Here is an 8,305-nt window from a genome sequence, read left to right on the forward strand (position 1 = left end):
CAACTTCTTGAGAACCCACACATAAAAAGTTATCCCAGAAGGCAAATGCTACCTTGTCCTGTGGACAGTATGAGCCTCAGCATCTAAGTTAGAAAAATACTAGGATGCCGGTGAACACAAAGTGGGGAAGGATGCCAATCTCTGTGTGTTATGGTTTTTTGAGGAGGTGGAAGAAAAGGAAAACAATCTGGGGAGAGAATAAGGGTGAATCAGGACTAGAAAGAGGAGAAATGGTGTTCTTACTTAGTTGACATAGTACACATGAATCACATACTTTACCACCCACTTTCACATATTACCAAAAGCAAAAATGGCACAGCTGTTTCCTATAATCTTCATAACTGGAGCCCTATACTACCACTTGTCTGTATTCCCTTCCTTTTCAAACTTAAAAACCATATTCTCTTCTCCGTTATTTTGGACAGTCAAACTGGTGCCCAGTTGTGCACCACTTCATTAAATTACACCCAAGATCCAATCTGCATCATCACCCATCCATGAAGTACCCACTGTGTTATCATGCTTGGCAAATGCCAGAATAAGTCCCACATGACACATCACACCCATGTGGTCTAACAGTCCTGTCTTTGATGCTAAAGGATCAACTTGGGACCCATTGTACACCCATCCTATTTTTCACTCTCCACATGAGCATTTTTACCAAGTCACCTTGGCCTCACTCTCCTTTCCCAAATCTCACCTTCAGCAAGAAGGCTAAAAAGAGACATAGATAAGCCACAGAATTGGATAAACTGCCCAAACTAGCTGAAAGTTGGCCATCTCATTCTCTCTCTCTCTCTCTGTCTCTCCTTCTCTCTCTCTCTCTCACACACACACACACACACACACACACACACACTCACTCACACACCACCACCACCACCACCATCCATTATGTTGCCATCTCCAACTACACTCACCCCCTCCAAATGAGTGCCTCACCTCACTGCTTCCTCCCTATGGCATCACCTTTTGTTTCCTTCTCCAATGAGTCACCATTTTTTCTCCAGGGCTATCATCCATTCGCAGAGAAGACGGAGTCAGAAACTCTCTGGCCTAGAACATGCCCACAGTCCAATTCCCAATGGCCAATGGCTCCATGGCCCTCTGTGTCCCAGGTCATTCATATGACCTTCACTCAACAAAGAGTAAAGCCAAATCTCCCAGTCTGAAAAAACTCAGCCATAGAGACAGAGGCCATCTGTACCTCAGACTCTGGCTGTGAAGGTCTCCAAAAAGCCCAATACTATCAACAACTTCTTTCAGATGCTATTCACTTTACAAGAATACAGTTCCAGGGTTTGGCCAATATTCTGAGCACATCCCAGGGCCAACAAAGCCTGCTCTGGATCTCTGACACCAGCCTTTCCTGCCACCAAGGATGCTTAAGAATGCCTCAGATCAGAGATTCCCCTTCCAGAGACTTCCGCATCACGGAGGTCCGGTATTGACTTGGGGTGTGAAAATCAAGATGAGTATGGAAATGTATATAACTTCAAGTAGGATGCTATTGAGGAATTCCTAAAAGACCAAGTGTTCTTGAATAGTTTCCATGGAAGGGACAGGTTTTTGATATCTTTCACCTTCTATAGCTATTACCTTTTCTACCTATGGCCCAAAGACACCCCCCAACCCCACCCTCCCACTCCAACCCAGCAGGGAAGGTCAGATGCCTCCTCATTATAGCTTGGCCAATCATAATGCTAAATGACATCTAGACAGGTGGAAGCCCTACCCTTCAGCCAACTGCAAAACCCAAAGGAGGAAAGATCCCTTCTTCCTGCATTCTTCCCTCCCTATATGCCACCATCATCTTTGTACCCAACTGGCTATTTCTAATCTATCTTTCATCTCTTTTTTTAACCTCGTCTTTCTCTTCCCAACCTGCCCATCCATTCTTGCTCCTCCTCAAGTATCACAAAGCCCAGGGGAAAGAGTCCCATGGAAGTCTTGTACCCAAGGCTTGGAAATGGCCTATGTCTGCATCCCTGTTAGCTGGCTTTTCAGATGCTATGGGGTGAGGTACCACCCAAATTCTCTTCTGGGTAATGTGGGAGAGATGAGGCCTAGCTCAGTTCACTTTCCATCTGCATATTCTCCCTTGGGCTACTGCCCCATTCTCCTGTACCCACAGCCCCACCCAATGCCTGGCATCTTCTGTGTGGCACCACCCTATTCTTCCCCAGTCTCCCTCTTTCCCCCCCACTGCCACCAAGCGGCAAGCACATGTCTGATGGGGTTTGGGTTTTGCCGCAGTGCCAGGATCAGAGACGCCATTCACGTGCCAGTGCAGCACTGCCAAGCGTGGCAGCATCCAGTTGGTTGAGTGCCAAGGCAGTGGGACCCAGGTGTCAGGAGAGGAAGGGGGAGGGGGAAAGGGGGGGGCAGGAAAAAGGAAGGAGCCAGAGAGAGAAAAATAGAAACACCCCACTTGTTAGCTTGAAAAGTCCAAGTGGGATCCTGCTCTGCCTGGTCTAGCCCAGCCCCCAGCCCCTATACCATGGGCTAAAAGACCAAACCGATCCCACCCCCCACTTTGCCAGGGACATATACAGACCAGGCAAGAGGATCTGGCCGTCTTCAGCCAAGAACTGGCCCAGGGCCAAGCAGGGCTGGCAGCCGCTCTCCATTCTTCCTTCCTTTGGGTATGAGCATTCACTCTTTTCCTCCTTTGTGCCCTTGCTCTTCTCTCCGTCTGTCTCTCCATTTCCAGGTCGGAGTTGTATGGGGGAGGTGGCCCCGACTGAAGAGCGCCTATCCCATCTTCCACCGCCCATGCACACGCCAGCCTAGCTTCCTATCTCAGTCCCTTCCTGCTGGGCATCAGGCACAACAACCCCCTCTACCAGAATGGCATGAGGCACTGCCACCCTCCCCCAACCCGACCTAATGTCAGCGTGGCTCATGCCAGGACCCAAGGGCAGTGATGGCGCCAGCCTGACGTCGCTGCTTCCCCATGGCCTTCGAAGTGTTGGGTTGTTAGCCCAACCAGGACTCTTCCCAGGCAGACCAGAACGATATGCCCCTACCCTCAGCCATTTGGTACTTTCTCAGTACCTCCTTCACTGCTGTCCCTGACCCTTTCCTTTGATGTCCCTTTCCCGAAGCTGAAAGAGAGCTCCCCACCCCCATGTCCAACCACCTCCCAGAGCTGGGCTTCTAGAAGAACAAAACCAACCACCCAGTCCTGCCCCTCCTCCCAGTCTTCCCGGTCCCCTCTCATTCCCGGCTCTGGGCACCAGACTGGCAGCTGTGGTGCCAACGGTTCCTACACACCAAGCCTTCTACGGAGCGCTCGCGCTTGCGCCTGCTCCCCCTCCTCATTTTCCCTCCTCCCAACTCCACGGGCACAAGGGTGGCAGCTGCAGTACCAAAGCTTGTGAGCAGGCAGCACGAAGCAGTCATCGTGCCCCCTCCCTTCCCTGCCCCAAACCTCTTCCCTCCTCTCTCCGCCCCATCCTTCCATTCTCTATGGGCACTGGGATGACAGCCGCAATGCCAACCCCCACCCCGTACCCAGAAGGTTGCGTGTATGTACACACACACACAGACACAAAAAACACACACACAGCCCTATGCGTGCTAGGCTTCGGCAACCAACTCCATAGTGCATAGGGACTAGTACCCACAGAGGTAGCTGGCGCCGGCACCTGATCCTATGCCAGTTTGGGAGCGGGCGGGTGGGCAGGCGAGCAAGGCAGGCGTTGGCCCTAGGTTGGCAGCCGATGGAGCTGGGAGGAAGGAGGGAACAGATGCTCTTTGCCCAGCCTCCCTCCCTCTCCTCGCATTCAGTGCCAAGCCGGGGGGAAGGGGAGTGGGATGGGAGTGGGGAGAAGGGAGGGGAATGAAGGGGGGAATGGGGGAAGGGTGGCATTTGGAGAGAACTGGCAGGCAGAGGGAGAGAGAGCTGGGCAGTGCCGGCACGAGCTGCCGCCTCTACACTCTGCCATCTGTCTCAATTCCCTCCCCATCCCCCCTTTTTTCTCTCTCTGCTTTTCCCCCTTTATCTATAGCAAAAAAAAAAGAGGGGAAAACAGGGTCTTCATTAATCCCCCCCACCTCTGGCAGGCCCCCCCCCCCAGTCCTCCGATCCAGAACTCACCACACCACACCACCACCACCACTCCATCTGGACTCTCCTCCTGCTTCTGTTACTTCTCTCTCGCCTTCACCCTCACACCAAAACTGGTGCAAATGGCTGATTGTATTTTTTTAATTATTTACCAAAAAAACAAAAATAAAAAAAACACCTTAAAATCATATATTTCTATATCTTTTCTTTAGGAATTCCCTATCCTTCCAGGCTGAGGTCCTCAGTGCCAGGGCATGTGGCAGGCAGAGGGAGGGGCAGGGGGCTGCTAGTTAAGTCCCAAGTCTCAGCTGGTGCCCATGAATGCCATGCCAGAGAGGAGGGGTGGTCGGGGGGTGGGGTAAGGGTGTGGGGGGGCTTATTGAGATCACTCTCTTCTCTCTGCCTCTGTGATTATTTTTTTTTCCCCCTTTTCCACTTCCGGAGCAGATTCAAATTGATCTAAAACCTCCTCCACAATCCATTCTCCCCCTTCCTGCCCCCAACAAGATCCTGGGGCTCTGTGGCCCTCTCTCCTGGCTTTTAATTTTCTATTTTGACCACCCTCTCCTTTTTGTGTGTGTATATAAGTGTGTGTTCGTGTGTGTGTATGTGTGTGGTGTGTGTGTGTGTGTGTGTGCGCGTGCGTTTGCATCCATGGCGGTGGGCACAGTGCCAGCCACTGCACAGACATCTGCGATGCCTTCTGCAGTCTCTGATATCTCTGCCTGCCACCTCCAGCTACCACCCCACACACCCCACATTCCCTACCTCCCCCAGTCCCAATCATTAATTAGCCACCGAATTAATTAAATTGTGAATGCTAATTAACGTTCCTACAGGGCAGACTGCCAGGGGTGGGGGGGGGTGCAGAGGGGGCTGGGACGGAAGGAAAGGGAGATTGGGGTAGAGTGAAGGAGAGTGAGAGTGGTGGAGGGAACTTGACTTAGTGAAGAGGGAACAAAATAGATAAAGAGGAAGAAAGGAGAATGATATCAGTGGAGGAGAGAAGTATAAAGGGAATGGAAAACTTGTCGAATCCAACTAGATTTGGCTTCCCCGACCTCAGTAAAGGGGCTGGGATTGATGTGTAAAAGACTCTACCCTGGACCTTGACTGATCGGGACATCTGGATTTTCCCCTGACTTTGAAGTCAGTCCTGAGAAAGGGCACTTGAGGAAGGCCCAGCCACTTGGAGGGGAAGTGTACACTTTGGGCAAGGCCTTCCCATCAATCCTCAAACCCTAGTTTCTCCATCCACCCATAATCACTCCACCTGGGTCCTCTCAGTCTCAGGTATGGCCTACCCAGGTACCTACAAACCTAACTGGAACTTCCCGCCTCTTTCACTTCCAGGCCAGGATCTGAGAGAAACCCTAAGGACATCTAAAGGAATTCAGAGGGTATGAAAGAAAGTCTTCTTCTCCTGGTTTTGTTCTTGGTCCAGATAAGAGAGAGGGAGTACTCTGAGGTAGTGTAAAGGCCCCAGGGCCAAGCACCATGGAAGACAAGATGAACCAATCCATGTCAGAGCTAGATGCAAATCATGGCAGGCCACAGAAGACACAGCCTTGTCTACTGGGCTGATTTGAGAAAGAAAATTGCCCATCCCCACAACCCTCCTTAAAAGCATGATATTTGGGGGGGAAATAAGTACTAAAATAAGAATAAGCACTCCTGAGATCCTCAGGGAGGGAGGCGGTATTCAAACTCTAGGCCAATTTTCAGATAGCAGAGAGGGGTTCAGAGCACTGGAGAAAAGAGGAGAACTATCAGGTAGTCAGGGACAGTTTACACAAAGAGGCTGGGAGGGGAAGGCAACAAGCATTTACTAAGCACCGAATGTGTTTCTGGCACTGTGCTAGCTGCTTTACAAACACCCCGTTCACTAGTCATGACAACCCTGTGAACTGGGCGCTAGTATGAACCCCATTTTACAAGTCAGAAACAGAGGCAAAACAAGGTTACGTGACTTGCCCACGGCCACACACAGCTAGGAAGTGTCTGAGGTCGGATTTGAACTCAGGTCTTCCTAACTCCAGTCCCCTCTGTCTATTGAGCCACCTAACTGCATTAAAACAGCTAACAAAACTACTATTTCCATCTCTCTCTGCTTGTTCAAATTCAAGAGGTAGGCAAAGCATCTTCTGTTAAGAGGCCATGTCTTTTCAATATACCCTATACCAAGGCCCAAATGAAAATCCCAAAGGGATGACCTGGCCCCCCCAGATTGCATGTAGGTTCCCAAACAGTGGCCAGAACGATTCAAGCTCCCACAAAGATCTAGCCAAAGCCCTCTGATATATTTAGCCACCCACACAATGTGGCAAAATCCACAGTTCCTAAATTTACTCCTTACTTCCCATCCCAGACGCCTCTACTGGTACCCTCTCTCTTCACCCCAGCCTCCACCCTGAAGACTCCTCAAGGATTTGTCTCTCTGCTCATCACTTACTCTGAGACTGTAATTAGCTTCTACAGTCACAGACCTTCTAGCTGGGCAGATGGGATCACTTCAAGGTAAGCATGAGATAATGCTGCTAAGTAACACAGCACAGGAATTTTTCCCCCTTAGTTTGTAATTTCTTATGGTTTCTTAATGAGAAAAAAAAAAGCCCTGCCTTTGAGGGGAACAGCAAATAAATAAGCCCAAGCAGTAAGAAAACCAACTCCCATATATAAAGAAACAACCCCGGACAGAAAGGTCATATCTTTGCCTTGGCCTGGAGAATCTGAAAGGGGATCAGGCAGAAAAGATGGAAAAGGGTCTAAGCCAGCTCTAGGGGATGGTCTATACTTGACAATAAATAAAAGAGGGAAGCTAGGCAGGGTAGTGGATAGATTGCCCACCTGAAGTCAGGAAGACTCCTCTTCCTGAGTCCAAATCTGGCCTCAGACACTTATGAGCTGTATGAACCTGGGCAAGTCACTTAACCCCATTTGCCTCAGTTCCCTCATCTGTAAAATGAGTTGGAGACGGAAATGGCAAATCACACCAGTATCTTTGCTAAGAAAACTCCAGTCAGACACAACTGAATCACAACAAAAAGGAGGGAAAAAAAACCAAATGGGAATAGTAGGGTAGCACCTATGAAAATGAGTCCTCTTCCTACCTGGGGCTGAGGGAGGGTGAGGAGAAAGGGTATAATCTTAGCCCTCCTCTAATCCCAGGCCTCAAAGCCACATGTTCCATTTTCATTAGGCTATGAATAAGCAGAAGTCAAGACCTTCTGACCTTGAACAAAATCACCAGGGATGTCCAGTCCAAAAGATCTCTAAAACAATTAAAATTTCCACCTATGCTGCCACTTCAAAATCCTTCCACAAGAAGAAGGACCACATCTACTTCATTAGGCATCTACCTCATCCTCTGTCTCCAGCCAGAAATGCCCTTAAACCCACCTAAACATGACCAGGTTCTTAAAGATCACTGGAAGACTTCCTACAAGAATGTGTCTAAGTCAAATGGAAACAGAGGGCCACGTATTGACTTAAAAAACCACATGTTAGCATTATCTATGTTCTACTGTAATTTTTATTTATCTTGGCAAGTATGTCCCAATTATATTTTAATCTGGTCAGACACACTGAGGCCTCAAGAGGCCAGGGCCACATATTTGATGCCTTTGTCCTACAATATACCTTCATTCCCCTGAACAAAGATGCTCTACCTCCCTCTCTCCTATTTCAGTGTGGGTCTATCTCCACTAGTTTGGCCCTCCATGGAGATATGTGCACACTGGCCCTAGCAGCCCCTTCAAGGCTTAATTTATTCCTGATATTAGGGCTGCTCCAGGGCAGCTCCCTTGGAATTTCCTCAGCAGGCTTTTGGTGTGGGTGGGCCCAACCTTGCATAAACCCCAAATCCTCTCTTAAGGAACAGGTCAAACAGAGAATGGCAAATCACTTTTCAACAGAATTCACCAGAGTGTTCCTACTGCCTTTGAACTGCAAATTAGTTTGTGAAAATGTGATTTTGGCAGAGTAAGAAGCATGAGATTGGAAATTAGAAGACCTGAATCTAAATCTTGACTCAGAAACAAATCTTTTCAAAAGCTGGGGGTGGAATCATTGTTCCAGTCACTTACTACCTGTGTGACCCTGGTAAAGTCATTTAATCTCTCAATTTCCTCCTCTGCAAAATGGACTAGATGACCTCTAAATAAATTCTGTTTCAGCTTGAAATCTATGTAAAATCTCTGTGTCTCAGTTTCCTCTTCACAAAATGAGAGGGTG

Source organism: Phascolarctos cinereus, unplaced genomic scaffold, assembly GCF_003287225.1.
Source record: "Phascolarctos cinereus isolate Bilbo 61053 unplaced genomic scaffold, phaCin_HiC Scaffold_3;HRSCAF=262, whole genome shotgun sequence".
NCBI lineage: Eukaryota > Metazoa > Chordata > Mammalia > Diprotodontia > Phascolarctidae > Phascolarctos > Phascolarctos cinereus.